General features: G+C 52.9%; 1 protein-coding gene, 1 long non-coding RNA gene and 1 other non-coding gene across 11 annotated transcripts in view; 2 read left to right on the top strand and 1 right to left on the bottom strand.

Moving 5' to 3' along the window:
• The window catches only part of RALGPS1 (Ral GEF with PH domain and SH3 binding motif 1), a 298,169-nt gene that overhangs the window by 217,009 nt on the left and 67,641 nt on the right, over window positions 1-13,519 (top strand). The gene's annotated exons all lie outside the window — the stretch shown is intronic.
• LOC122702878 lies at window positions 2,624-12,542 on the bottom strand. Its single transcript, XR_006343359.1, has 2 exons — window positions 12,380-12,542; window positions 2,624-2,876 (listed from the first exon to the last, which is right to left on the bottom strand). It is a non-coding gene; the product is annotated as an uncharacterized LOC122702878 (long non-coding RNA).
• Window positions 7,091-7,162, top strand: TRNAC-GCA. The gene has a single exon. It is a non-coding gene; the product is annotated as a tRNA-Cys (tRNA).

Genomic DNA, 13,519 nt, shown 5'->3' with positions numbered 1-13,519 from the left:
GCACGTCAGCCCCCAGTCAGGCGGGGTGGAGGCTCTCATGGGCCGAGCAGAGTTTCTGCCTGTTTGTCTTGTTATGTTTCTCTGAAGCCAGGGACAGGGGTTCTCTCTGCCCTGGTTGCAGCGCAGTCAGATCCTGACACCACAGCTGCCGGCGGCCTGACCTCTGCCCCATGGAGCGTCTGAGTGACCGAGGCCAGGGCCTGAGGGGCAGCAGCACAAGGGGTGAGAGCAGGTTGTGTGCAGGCCACAGGCTTCCACTCGGGCCCCCCTCTGGCCTCCCTGGGGTCTGTCCTGGGCTGCCCCCATTCTGGGGTGCAGCCCCCTGGACCTGTGAGCCATTCTGGGATTCTTAAAGTCCCTCCCCCTTTAAAAGCTGGTTCCAGGAGAGTTTTTGTTACTTGCAACTAAAAGGGTCCTGACTTACACAGCTGCCCGCTCCTCCGCCCCATCACCTTCTTTCATTTAAGAACTAGTTCCTGAGTGCCTGTGGTGGAGCAGAGCAGCCATGGTCCTGGGCCCTGGGGGCTCAGAGACTGGAGCGGGCAGGCGTCCAGTAGTCAGCAGGTCAGGCAGACGAGGTGTCAGACTCCACTCTGTCCCTTGCTGTCCAGGTGACCTTAGACGGGTTATTCAAGTTCTCTGAGCCCAGGCTGCTCACGACTTCAGGAAGATGTGATGTAGGACTGGCCACAGGCCTCAGGAATGTGAAGTCGCTCAGTCGTGTCCAACTCTTTGCAACCCCATAGACTATAGCCCGTCAGGCTCCTCTGTCCATGGGATTCCGCAGGCAAGAATACTGGAGTGGGTTGCCATTTCCTTCTCCAGGGGATCTTCCCAAACCAGGGATCAAACCCAGGTCTCCCTTACTGCAGGCAGACTCTTTACCACCTGAGCCACCAGGGAAGCCCGTGGGAATCCGCCTCCTGTAATCACAAAGGGACTGATTGTTACAGAGGAGCGGCCCGAGGTGGGCAGGGGGTTCTGCAGGGAGTGCGGTGTGAGCCTCAAGCTGAGGAGTGAGTGGGCTGTGTCCAGGCGGTGGGGACAGTGCTCACATGGTCGTGTCCACAGCCTTATACTCCATGATATGGTGTATGTAGAGACCAGACAAAATCTTCTTCAGTGTCAGAGCCAGGAGTTCCAGCCCCTTTGCTCACAGCTGAGGTTACGGGGCTGCAGGGATGGGGCTGCGCCGCTTAGAAGGGGCAGGGCTGAGACAGGAGCCCAGAACCCAAGGCCAACAGCTGGGCCAGTGCTCGTGGAGTGCCCCGGCCATCCAGCTGCTGGGAGAACTGGAAGCACGTCCCGGGAGCTGGGAGTCCTGATGAGAGAGGGCAGACCTGCACCTGTCATCCCAGGCTGGCGCTAGAGGGGAAGCCGGGGCCATCCCAGGAGCACGCTCACCCGGCACAGTAGGTGTGTCTGACAAGCTCACAAACTGCCGCCGTCCCCAGGCCGTCAAAGAGGCCCCGGAAAATAGAGCCCTTCGCGCCAGCTGTCAGCCCACAGAGCGGCGTGTCGCGTGGAGTTCGGCCACTGAGGGATGGAGTCTGGATCCTTCTCAGCTGTATGACCTCAGGCACCCCTGCCAGTGTCCACATCTCTCAAGGGGGCGTAGTACTGGTAGCCCCCTCAGGGAAGCCCAGTGCTGGACATCCACCAGGCACTCAGCCAGGAGGACTCACCAGTTTATTAGTGCATTAGGGTCATGGTGAGTGGTGTGTAGACAGTACCTTTATCAGCTGTGAGTTGTAGCTCAAACCTACTCTGAATTCTTCGTGTCTGTTCTGGTGCTGACAGAGCTGAGCCGCCGGAGTTTGGGCCCCCCAGGATGGCTCTGTCTCCCACTGGCCTCACCCTGCACCCCAGCTGTCTGTCCTTCCAAGGGATGGGAGGTGATGCTTCTGGGGATGTGTGCCCAGGCCACAGGGCTGGCAGCGCCTTGTCTGGACTCGTCCTGCCTCAGAGGAAGGTCTGGTCAGAAGAGGGGTCACGCAGCCCCGTGCTGACACGGGAGAGGACCTGGTGAGGCAAGTCCACAAGCTACCCTGTGCCCCCAGGCTCCAGGAGGCTGCTGGTGCCGCCTGGGGCTGGGAGAACTTTACAGACCTGCCCTTCCTGGGTCACTCTGCCGAGGGAGGAAGAAGCTGTGCCTTCTGGGCGGTGGCAGACTTCACCTGTTCACGCCACCCAGTCTTCTCCTTCTCGGGAGGGGTCCCTACTCAGTGCCGTACAAACACTCCTGAACCCAACCTGACGTGTGCCCAGCCGTGCTGGCCACAGAGGCTCCTCCGGTGGACAGGACCGGGGCAGACCTGTGGGGAGATGGATGCCAAACAGCCATCTGGGTCGTGTGACCCCTCCAGGACCAGAGCTTAGAGAATGTGCTTTGTGAGTAGCGGTTGGGTTAGCAGAGCGAGAGCGAAGGGGCAGAGGAGCTGAGGCGCCCTCAGCGGGGAACTGGGGCCAGGCAGGCTCAGACCCTAACCCCAAGTCACCACTCTGTGGGTGCCCAGAACCTCCCCCGACCTTGCCATCCATGGAACAGCTGCTGTGACGATCCGAGACAATGCAGTGTGTCCCCACAACCATCTTCACTAATCCTACTAACACTCTGGCTCAGTTTGCTCTTTAAATCTGCTTTATTCTTCTCTGTGATATTGAGGGTCTGCTCTGCTACAGCGTGCTAATATAGACACAGATGTCCACGCCTGGACCACGGATCCTCTCAGCGGAGTGTGTCCACACGTTGGTTAATACTGGTGACACATGTTGATCCCTGGTCTTGAGGCTCGGCAGGTGGTGAGCTCTGGACACAGGTCAGCTTGTAGGCTGTTACCACCATGATTGTTGTTCCCATCGTCATGGCAGCAAGCCTGTAGGAGGAAAGGGGGAGGGAGCTTGGGCCCTCTGGTTGTTGTAGCCCCTCTTCTCCACCCCAGGAGGTCTGTCCTCTTCCTCGTCCTCCCACCTTAAGTGTTGACTTTGGAGCACTGGAGAAGGTGGTGAGGCAGAGAGGGCCTGACTAACAGGGTCAGATGTGCGCATGTTCACACCCAGACCCTGGAGCAGGCCGGCACCTGTGTAAAGCCGTAGCTCTGATGATGGGCGCAGTCGTGACTGGGCTGGACAGGGCGTGCCACGGGCTGGCAGTGGGGCTTGGGGCCTTCCCGGAAGGCATCTGGGGCGTCCAGCACTTAACACAACGCCTTAGTGCTTATCGGTGTTGGGACCTTCCCAGTTCCACTACGGAATGAGTCCCCTGGGCCTTCTACCAATGGAACCATCCACCAGAACCTCCGGGCGGCCTGCGGTCAGCTTGGACAGAGGAGTGTGTTTATGTGAAGGACACACCTAAGTCCCAAGAGAGCTTATTTCACAACAGTGGGGTTACAGGCAGTTATTTTTCTCATCAGGCTTTTCTGTTTTCTAGGATGAACATAAATTCCCTTTAATCAGAAAAGAAATGTTCTTTTAAACCTTAAAAAAAAAAAAAAGATAGTATAGATAGGGAGCATTAAAGATACATAGACAAGCATGGGGTCAGTCTGGGAGTCCCTGCTGGCGGAGGTGGAGGATAGGATGGTGGAGAAGGCATGCCGGGCAAAGGAGGGCAGAGCAGGAAGCCAAGCCTTCACTCAGGAGGCTGGGTGCCCCCAGGGAGGGACAGTGGGCCTGGGGGTAGGCAGCCGCTGGGGAAGGCCAGCCGCCAGAGGGAACAAGAGAAGCACCAGGGAGGGGCAGGACTGTGGGGTACCGTGGGGTGGGCCCAGGGTCCTGCTGAGGTTGAAAATCGGGTGTCTGGACTGGCTGGGGGCCTCCTGCAGCACCGTGCAGTCTGCACTCACCTGACCGAGGAGGGGCGCTCGGCTGAGGCCCCAAGTAAGACAGGGGTTCAGGTGCCCAACCTACAACAGTACATAAACTCTGACAGGAAAGAAAGAGGTGAGCTCAATCGCTTGAGACATCTGTGCCAAGCTGAAATTCCTTCTTACTCAACCTTCAGATATTTTCTAGGTTTGAGAGATCCTGCAGGATACGAGCTGCCTCCCTGCTGGCCGCCTCGGTGGCCTGACTCACTAGCCACCCTCCGGGGTTTCCAGCACGGGCGCCTCCAAGCCAGCCACTGGGCTGTGTGCTATTGCTGCTGCCAGAGATGCACGTGTGCGCTCATGCCAGTGGGTCCAGGCTTCAGATTTCATGGGCACAAAGAAAAGTTTAGACTCTCACAAGGCTGCCAAATTTTTTTCTTTTTTGATGGTGAGTAAAGAGAATATTAACTATCATCGTTGTTTCCCTGAGGAAGAACATTTTAATACCAGCAATGTAAGCAGGCCATAATCTCAGAATAAAGGATATTTTTTTGTCCCAAGTAAGAATAATTTCCAGCCTTTTGCTGACATGATTTTTTAAAGGTTTTTTTAAAAAAAAAAAAAAAATGAATTCTTTAGTTAAAATGTTTTGAATATGGAAAATTACAACATAAATTTTACTGCATGCTTCTGCCTTATATGTAAATGTATCTTTGGTAAGGATTTGTCATTTTGGAGTCTGTGTTCAACAGCCCATTCCAGGACTTAGCGTTTTTCACAGCTCTTTGCAAAAACCCAGCCTCACAGAGGTCTATTACTGAAAATGGGAGCGGCCCTCTGAAATGCTCTTTGCTCCGTCTGGAACATTCTGGGAGAACATGGGTCTCATGCCTTTTCTCCTGCCTTCTCCCCAGGTGCTGGGAAGTAAATCGCGGTGGCAGGGCGGGTTTTGGGCTAGCCAAGGCGGTGGCCGTCCTACCTAGCAGTGACAAGAGCCCAGGACTGAGCATCAGAGGCCTGGTCACCTTCCAGAGAGGAGGTGATGCCCCCAAGAGGGGCTCAGGGGCCGGCAAAGACACGGTCCTTACAGACAGGCCCAGCAGGCAGGGGTGTGGGAGCCTCCGTCTCAGGCACCCAGAGCAGAGTGTCTGATTAATGGCGGTTCGGCAAGTTCACGAGCGAGTGCCAGCCTCTGTTGCAAGTGTGGGCCTGAGATGCTGGGCGGAGTGGTCCCACCTAACTGCGTGGGTGAAGGCCGGTGGGGCAGCAGGAAGGGCAGGCACTGCTTGGAGGAGGCAAGAGCCGTCCTGGAGGGTGGAGTGAGGTCAGCAGGCCTGTCTGCGAGGAGAAGCTCCAGGTTCTGTGCCCATGGCTGCCAATACGCTCCCAGAGTCACTGCGGGCTCACCAGCCTTTCATGTGCCCCACGGGATGGTTAACCAATTAAATGAGTGAGAAGGGGGAGGGCATGAGGTTTCCTGGTATTTGGGGAGGGAACCCCAAAGTAGGGAACTGTTGACTGTTCATGTATGTATACATGTATACATGTTTACATGTATGTATAAAAAATACATGTGTTTGTTGCTTTGGTGAGAAACAAGCCTGCCAATAAATAACGGTGATTTGAATAAAGTTTTAACTTAACTTAAAGATGAATGCATTCCTTTTAAAAATGCACCAACAACCGGGTGACCCTTGATTTTTTAAAAGCACCGAAAACCCTACCAGTTCCAGCACTTACATTTCTATATTTTTGTCCTGTTGTTCATTTTAATTTTCTTGGTTATTTCCCTAGTTTGACATCAGAATGCTTCTTATTTTTGCTGTTTTATTTTGCTTTTAACCACTGTAGATGTCCCTGCAGTGGATACCTTTGTGTGTGTGCAAGGTTTTCTCTTTCTTTTAAAACTATTTCCTAAAGAACATGTTCCTACGAGTGGGATTACTTAGTCAAAAGGTATCAAAATTCTTCTGGCTTTCTAATGCCTAATGTTTTGCAGAAAGGTTGTCCCATCCTACCCTACTGCCAGCCATGTATGGGTTTTCCCGTCTCACCACAGCCTTGCTCGCTGGCAGCGTCAGTCTTATTTTAAATGTAATGATGTAATGGATTTTAGATGGCAGCTTTTATTTGTTAATTTACATTTCTGTGTCCACTCTGTCTCTCTGCTCAGAGCCCCGGTGCTCTTTCTGCACGTTCCCCTGCCACGACTTGATCGCTGGCGACCCCCAGGCATGAATCCCGAATGAATGAATGACTGTTGGGGCTGGACTTTCTTCCTGTTTGTACGGGAACTACCTCAATCGATTTTAAGGGGGAAAGACAGTGGAAAGATGTTTAAGCTATAAATAGATTTGGTGACACCTCTTATTTGGTCAAGGTGGTCCCAGTAATGAATGCAGACTCTGTGCTTCTGGGAGTATGTTTATGTCTCATCTGAGTTCCAGAAGACATCAGAGTTAAAACGTTAGTGCGTGATGTGTAATTTAAGTCAGAGATGAAAGAGCCCCCATCAAAAACAACCTCCTCTTTCTAGGGGTCCCGTAATTACCAAAGTGGAGTCTCCAAGAGGGGCAGGACTCTGGGAAGGAGCCTGTCTGAAGGGAGCTCCAAGGCCAGCCCCTGCGCTTGGCCTCACCCTGTCCTCCCAGCCCCCAGAGAGTCGGCCTGAAGAGCAACCAATGGAGGATGGGACAGCCTGTGACCAGCCCCAGACCCCTCCTGGGGCCTCGGCTCTGCAGTCATCTTTGTTGCTGCTGAAGTCCTGGACCATCCCCAACCCCCACCCCCCCAGACCACCTCCTTCTCTCTTCTGGGCCCCATGTCCCAATGACTCCGGGGGCTGGAGGCTTACCCCTCAGGTCTGATGCTGCCTCTCTGACTCTGACACCTGGCCAGTGCCCCCCCACCCTCATAGTGCTTTAGACCTATCAGGTAACCACTGCATCCAACCTGGCTTCTGGTCCCAGGATCCCACCCCACCGTGCCCAGAGCTGCCAGCCTCACGGATGGTAGATGAGGGGGTTTGTGAGCTCTGAGTTCCCCAGAGTGTGGACATGCACTGCTTGTGGGCCTCCTTATTTTATTTAAGAACTTTTAAAAGATGTATTTATTTGGCTGCGCCCAGTCTTAGTTGAGGCACACAGGGTATTTGATCTTCGTTGAGGCATGAGAACTTTTAGTTGTAGCATATGGGATCTAGTTCCCTGACCAGGGTTGAACCCAGGCCCCCTGATTTTAGATGGCTCGTAGATAACCCCTCTTACTTTGATAGGGCTTCCCTGGTGGCTCAGACGGTAAAGTATCTGCCTGCAATGCAGGAGACCCAGGTTCGATCCCTGGGTTGGGAAGATCCCCTGGAGAAGGGAATGGCAACTCACTCAAGTATTCTTGCCTGGATAATTCCATGGACAGAGGAGCCTGGCAGACTATAGTCTAGGGGATTGAAAAGAGTTGGACATGACTGAGCGACTTTCACTCACTTTGACAGCTAAGTGTCGTTATTAGTGTGATTAGCAAATTAAATTTGAGATTTCACTAAAAAAAATATAGGTTAAAAATATATAGCAACCCAGCAATTCCAGTCCTTATATACCCAAAAGGACTGAAAACAGGTATTCACACAAAAACTTACATTTGAGTGTCCATAGCAGCTCTATCATGGTAGTGAAGGGGTGGAAACAGCCCAGATGTCCACCAACGAATAAACAGATAAGGAAAATATGGCATATGCACACAGCAGGAGAAGGGGCTGACAGAGGATGAGATGGTTGGATGGCATCACCAACTCAATGGACATGATCTTGAGCAAACTCTGGGAGACAGTGAAGGACAGGGAAGCCTGGCATGCTGCAGCCCATGGGCTCGAGAAGAGTCGGACACAACCGAGTGACTGAACAGTGGCGATATGGTGGAATGTCATTCAGCCACAAGAAGGAGTGAAGTACTGCACCAGGGGACCCTTGAGCACAGGACGCTAAGGGAGAGAAGCCAGATGCAGAAGGCCACATGTTGTGTGATCCCACTTGTATGAAACGTCCAGAGCCGGCAAATGCATAGAGACGGAGAGTGGATGAGCCTAGGATGGGGGATGGGGAGTAAACTTGGTCTAGGATTTCCTTCTGGAGTGATGGAATGTTCTGGAAACAAGCCAGCGATGGTGGGTTGTGCAACACTGTGATGGTATTGTCACTCATGGCGAATTTTGTGTTTATTTACACCAATAAAGGGAAAGGCTACCCACTCCAGTATTCTGGCCTGGAGAATTCCATGGGCTGTATCGTCCATGGGGTCACAAAGAATCGGACATGACTGAGTGACTTTCACTTTCACCCCAATAAAAAAAATTATACTGTAGATGTGCTCTGCTGGCAAAAATCATGAAGGTTATATGTAAATGAAGTTAAATAATGTTAAATTTAAATGAAGTTAAAATAATGTTACCATAAATAAAGCATACCAAGAACCAGAGCTCCAACCCCCCACCCTCCAGAGAGGTCTGTTGCATCACTGAAACCTGCTTGCTGGGCGGGGGAAGGGGAGCAGGGTCCAGCTTTACCCTCAGTGTCTGCGTACCTTGGTCTCACTGCAGCCTCACTGCAGTGAGGTGCCCTCATTCCCCCTCATTTTACAGAGCTGGCCAACGGCAGAGCCAGGCAGGCATGCCTTGCCTGCTGCTCCAGACCCTGCGGAGGCCCACATCTTCTTACCCGGGGATCCTTGGGAACCGCCCAGTTGGGGTGTCACCTACTGATGATACCTGCTACCCTTGGTTTTCAACAGTGGGGCAATTTCTTTCCGAAACTCATTTGTCAGCTATGGAGTTCCTCCCTCCGATGCCTTCCCAGGAGTGAGTGACCACCACCCCCAACCCTGGACAAGCCCTCCCTTTCTGACTGGGGTCAGAAAGGGCTGTAGGTCACAGCGGAGGGTCAGCTATGTCATTTTGCTCTCGGCCTCTGGTTCCACCTTTGCTCTGAGCAGCGGCTCTTGGACTAGAGGAGGAGCCCAGGGAGCCAGGGGACTCTCTGTAGGTGATCTGGACCCACTGATGCCGTTCTAGGTGTAATAATTCACTGAAGGAGAGATGGGGCCCGGCTCTGCCTCTCGCCAGGCGTGTGACCTCAGACCAGTTGCCTCAGCTCTCTGATCGTGAGTTTCCTCATCTAGAAAGTGTATGAAATGACATTTACTCTGAGGACTGTACGTCTCCTTTTTTGTTCTTATCATCACAGTTTCAGTTGAACAGTTTATTGGTTCAATTCCTTGTTGACTGTCTGACCCTCCTCCAGGCGGTCAACCTGACACAAGCAGAGGATGTCTTGGGTGTGTTCCTTGCATTTCCCTAGCATCTAATCTAGCATTTTGATAAAGGTTTGTTGAATAAAAGGATAAATGAATGCCTGGGGGCACTGAACACAACACTCAGTACATAATAAATGCTAACAGAGGTTAGCTGTCTTTAGTGTTGCGATTATCATTATTGTGGGCTTCCTTGGTGACTCAAGATGGTAAAGCGTCTGCATATAATGCAGGAGACCTGGGTTCGATCCCTGGGTTGGGAAGATCCCCTAGAGAAGCAAATGGCAAACCACTCCAGTACTCTTGCCTGGAAAATTCTATGGACGGAGGAGCCTGGTAGGCTACAGTCCATGGGGTTGTAGAGAGTCAGACATGACTGAACAACTTCACTTTCACTTTTATCATTATTGTTGCTCTAGGTGACATAGTAAATGCTTTCATACAGTAACTCTGATCCTCAAAACAAGGTTGGAATATGCTCCTCTTGCAAAAATGGAAATCGAGACTCAGATAAAGTAAACAATTTGCCCATGTCCCCTAGAACTGTTGACCTGACCACGAAGCCCACAGCCTGCCACTTCCCTGTGTTCCTCATCAGTAGCTACAAAATGCCGAGTCGTTTTGTACAAGCTGGGAAGTGTGTATGTGATGTACAGTTATACCTGTTTGAGCGCACATGTCTGAGAAATAAAGCAAACATGAAATAAAGAAATAAAGTTCTGTGGGAAGCAGGGAAGTCCTCAGAAGTTACAGTTACTCAGCCGCCCTAGGGTCCTCCCCCTGGGTACAGAGGAGCTCTCTCCCTGTGGACCACCGACCTGGGCTCTCTCTGCCGGTCCAGGAGTGGGCAGCTCCCTGCTGGATCCGGGGTCTCCGTGAAAGAGAGGGAGCCCCAGCACCCACTCAGTGCCTGGTCGTCAGGCCCAGGAGGGCAGGCAGGCAGCACATCTGGTTTTTCTCACTGTAGTTACCCTGGAGCCCGGTGCAGAGGCTGGTGGAAACAGCACTCAGCAACTTCCCAGCGAATGAAAGAAATGAATGCATGCCTGGCTGAATGAGTGATGGAACAAATGAACAGACAGATGAACCACCCGCTGTGTGCCGGGCCCTGTGTCGGCTTGCTTACGTTCTCTCGTGCGATGCTTGGGTGGACCTGTGAGGTCCGGGCAATTGAGATGAGAGATCCAGGGACCAGGCTGTTCACATGGGGTCACCCGATGGGCTGGGTGTTCAAACCTGGGTCTCCCTACTCCATGTGCCACTCTGAAGGGTAGAGCGGGTTCCCTTTCCCTAAACAAGAGCACCCCTCACAGCCCTGTGGTGGAGGTGGAGGACAGCGAGAAGGTAGAAGCCAGGAACGAGATGTTCTCAAGGTGGCCCCATCCTTGTTCAGCCCTTGCCGTGGAGGTGACAGGATGAGGGGGTGGGAGGGGGGCTGGCAGACAATGTGAAAGGGTGGAAGGTGCAACCTGGGTCCTCCTCTCTCTGTAGACTGGATCTGCCAGAGAGTCATTTCTGCTGATATCATCAAATCACCCCAGCCTTGATTAGTGACCTTCTTCAGGGGGATAAACATCCCTCACCTGATTCATCCCACCTCCACTTGAGGAAAGTTAGTTGCTCAGTCGTGTCTGATCTTTGCAACCCCATGGACTATAGCCCACCAGGCTCCTCCACCCGTGGGATTCTCCAGGCAAGAATACTAGAGTGGGCAGCTATTCCCTGCTCCAGAGGATTTTACTGACCCAGGAATCGAACCTGGGTCTCCTGCATTGAAGACAGAATCTTAACCATCTGAGCCACCAGGGAAGTCCTCTGCTTGAGAAGGGCACCATCAGAGCCCGTCCCCGGCTACAGAGGCTGGAACTCAGCGGCTGAAAGGCTGAGGAGGTTTTCTGAGGCAACCGAGAGCAAGTCAGTGGCAGAGTTGGCCCTCCCCACAGACTGCCTGGCTCCAGAGCCCCCACCCTGCGTGGCACCCCAGGCTACCTTCCCAGACTGGCCTCCAGGAGACCACTAATCCCCAGAGGCCAGGTCCAGGTGCCATTTGGAGTGTGTTGGTGGGCCACAAATCAAACTCTCCTGCCTGAGCCCTTGCTAATCCACTTGGAACTAAGTCCTGTTCTGGCCTGGAGATGTTTCCATTCCCCAGAAGGACAGCTGCCCCCTCTGAGGACAGGGCCCATGACTCAGCCCTCCAGTCCTGGGCTAAGAATCTCAGAGGGCAGTGACCACAGGGCTCAGCTCCTGACATGAAATGAAACGGGAGGTTCCCCCCCTGCTCCTGTTGAACACAGATTGGGACCAGTCAGACCTGGACTCCAACCATGGCTTCTCAATCCACTGGCCCGGAGACCTCTGAGAGTCACGCTACCACCCTGCGTCTCCGTGTCCCCGTCCGGGTGATGGGGGTGATGATGCTTTCCTGGGAGCCCTGCTGGTAGATGAACTGAGGAGATGTCTAAGCCCCAGAGCACAGGGCCCGGCTCAGGGTCACCCCACAGATGCTAGTGTTGCCACCCCACCTTGGCAAGCTTCACACATTCATGTGTTGTCCTTTGGGGCCAGGACAAGGAAGGGTAAGTGTCAGAGCCCGACTCCAAAGTGAGGCCTGGGGCGCATCCTCGGCTCTGCCATGCATGGGCTGTGCAATCTTGGACAAACAACTTAGCCTCTCTGAGCCTCACTTCCTCGTCTGTTGAGTCAGGACTCCATGAGATTCCACAGATGCAGCAGCTCTTAGCCTGGTGCACAGTCCAAGCTCATGACTGTGGTCGCAGTTCCCAGTTCTCTCTTGCCTGAGGCTCCCGTCTCCCACCCCGTGCCCTGAGGCAGCCTCCTGTCCCAGGAGCCTCTGTGAGCGCCTCACTCCTGGGTCCCTGTGTGTCAGCAGGTCACCTGAGGGTCTTGCTCAGAGTAAGAGCCAGGCCAGGTTGCTGTCAGGAAACCCTGATGGAGGGAGAGGAGTTGGCCTTCACCCAGAGCCATGCCCACTGCGCCCCCAGGAAATAGGACGTTTGCAATATATTCTTCCTTCACTGTTGCCCTGATGCAGGCATTCTGCTTTAGCTGAGATGAGCTTTTTTTCAGTCTCCTTACTGGTGTCCCCAGGCACCCTCACCTCCCGCCCAGCCCACCTCCAGATGAGCACAGGCTCCTGCTTCCTGGGTGCCAGGTGCTCTGGGAGTCATCGGCAGGAAGCGCCCTCCCCACACCCACTCTGGACTTGACAGAGGCGCCTCTGCCTGTGCTGTTACATCCCCTACCTGGGTGACCTCTCCCCGGGGCCCCGCAGAAAGGCGATCCTCCGCAGAGCTCGCCTGCACCCTCCACATCCAACACAGCCATGCAAGTCGCCAAGCGGGCGCCTGCTCTCTGTCCCAGCCCCTGGGCGGCGTCTGCAGGAGGGGTTTCTGGGCTTCCCAGACTGCTGACGAGGGAGTGTGGTCAGAGCACATGTGATCTGCTAATACCACTTCATCCAAAAGTCTTCGTCTTCCCCTCCTACCCTCAGTCTGCGATGGTGAAACATTCCCATCAACTTATGGAAAAAATGTGCATTGACCAAAATGTCATGGCATCCAAAATCATATACCCTCTTTTTGGGTCTTTATACTTAAGTACCATAATTAACTAGGAGAAAATATTTTTCTTCTTAAAAAAATGAAAGCAATTGACAGATCACCAGATGTTCGGACATTTCATGCATAAACAGTCCCTCCTGCTTTGAGAAGCTCCTCCTCCCCCAGGGAATCAGTTGGGCCCGCAGTTACCATACACCATTCTTAGTCATTGTGGTGGAAGGTCGGGTTCAACTAGACCCAAGCTAAAGGGGCCCCTACAACTCACTTCAAGGGTCAGGGTCACTTCTATGGTTTTTGTTTTTTTTTTTTCCTTTGGGGGAATTCTGTTTTTGTTTGGGGGTGTTGTTTTTGTTTTTGCCTTTTGCAGGAATTTTGTTGTTGTTGTTGTTCAAATATTTATCCAGGGTTATATCTAGGGAGGGATCTCTTTCCTGGGACCTGGGACACACTCCAAGGAAGATACCCTTCCTTGGGTTAGCTCTCTTCTCTCAGGCCCCCACATCCGTATGTTCTTTCTGTCCTTCAGAACTGAGGAGAGTGGCTAAGGCAGGGACCTTCCCGTTTCTATCTCACATACCACTGGTTCCTCTGGGGTCTCCCATGGGAACCCAAGGATAATTGATAATTACTAAGTAAGCCTGTACTAGAGTATTATTTTTTTAAAGCAGTTTTGTGCCCTTATTTATTTGTGTGACTAAAGCCTCTGTTGACTGTTTCTGCCGACTTGTACACATCATGAGATTGGGGACCATGCCTGACTATACGCCTGTGTCTAGAATGTGGGATGTGTGAAAGTCACTCAGTTGTGTCCGACTTTTTGCC

This window comes from Cervus elaphus, chromosome 11, assembly GCF_910594005.1.
Source record: "Cervus elaphus chromosome 11, mCerEla1.1, whole genome shotgun sequence".
Classification (NCBI taxonomy): Eukaryota; Metazoa; Chordata; class Mammalia; order Artiodactyla; family Cervidae; genus Cervus; species Cervus elaphus.
Note: the sequence above shows the minus strand (reverse complement) of the source record. Positions and strands in the feature narration are given on the sequence as shown.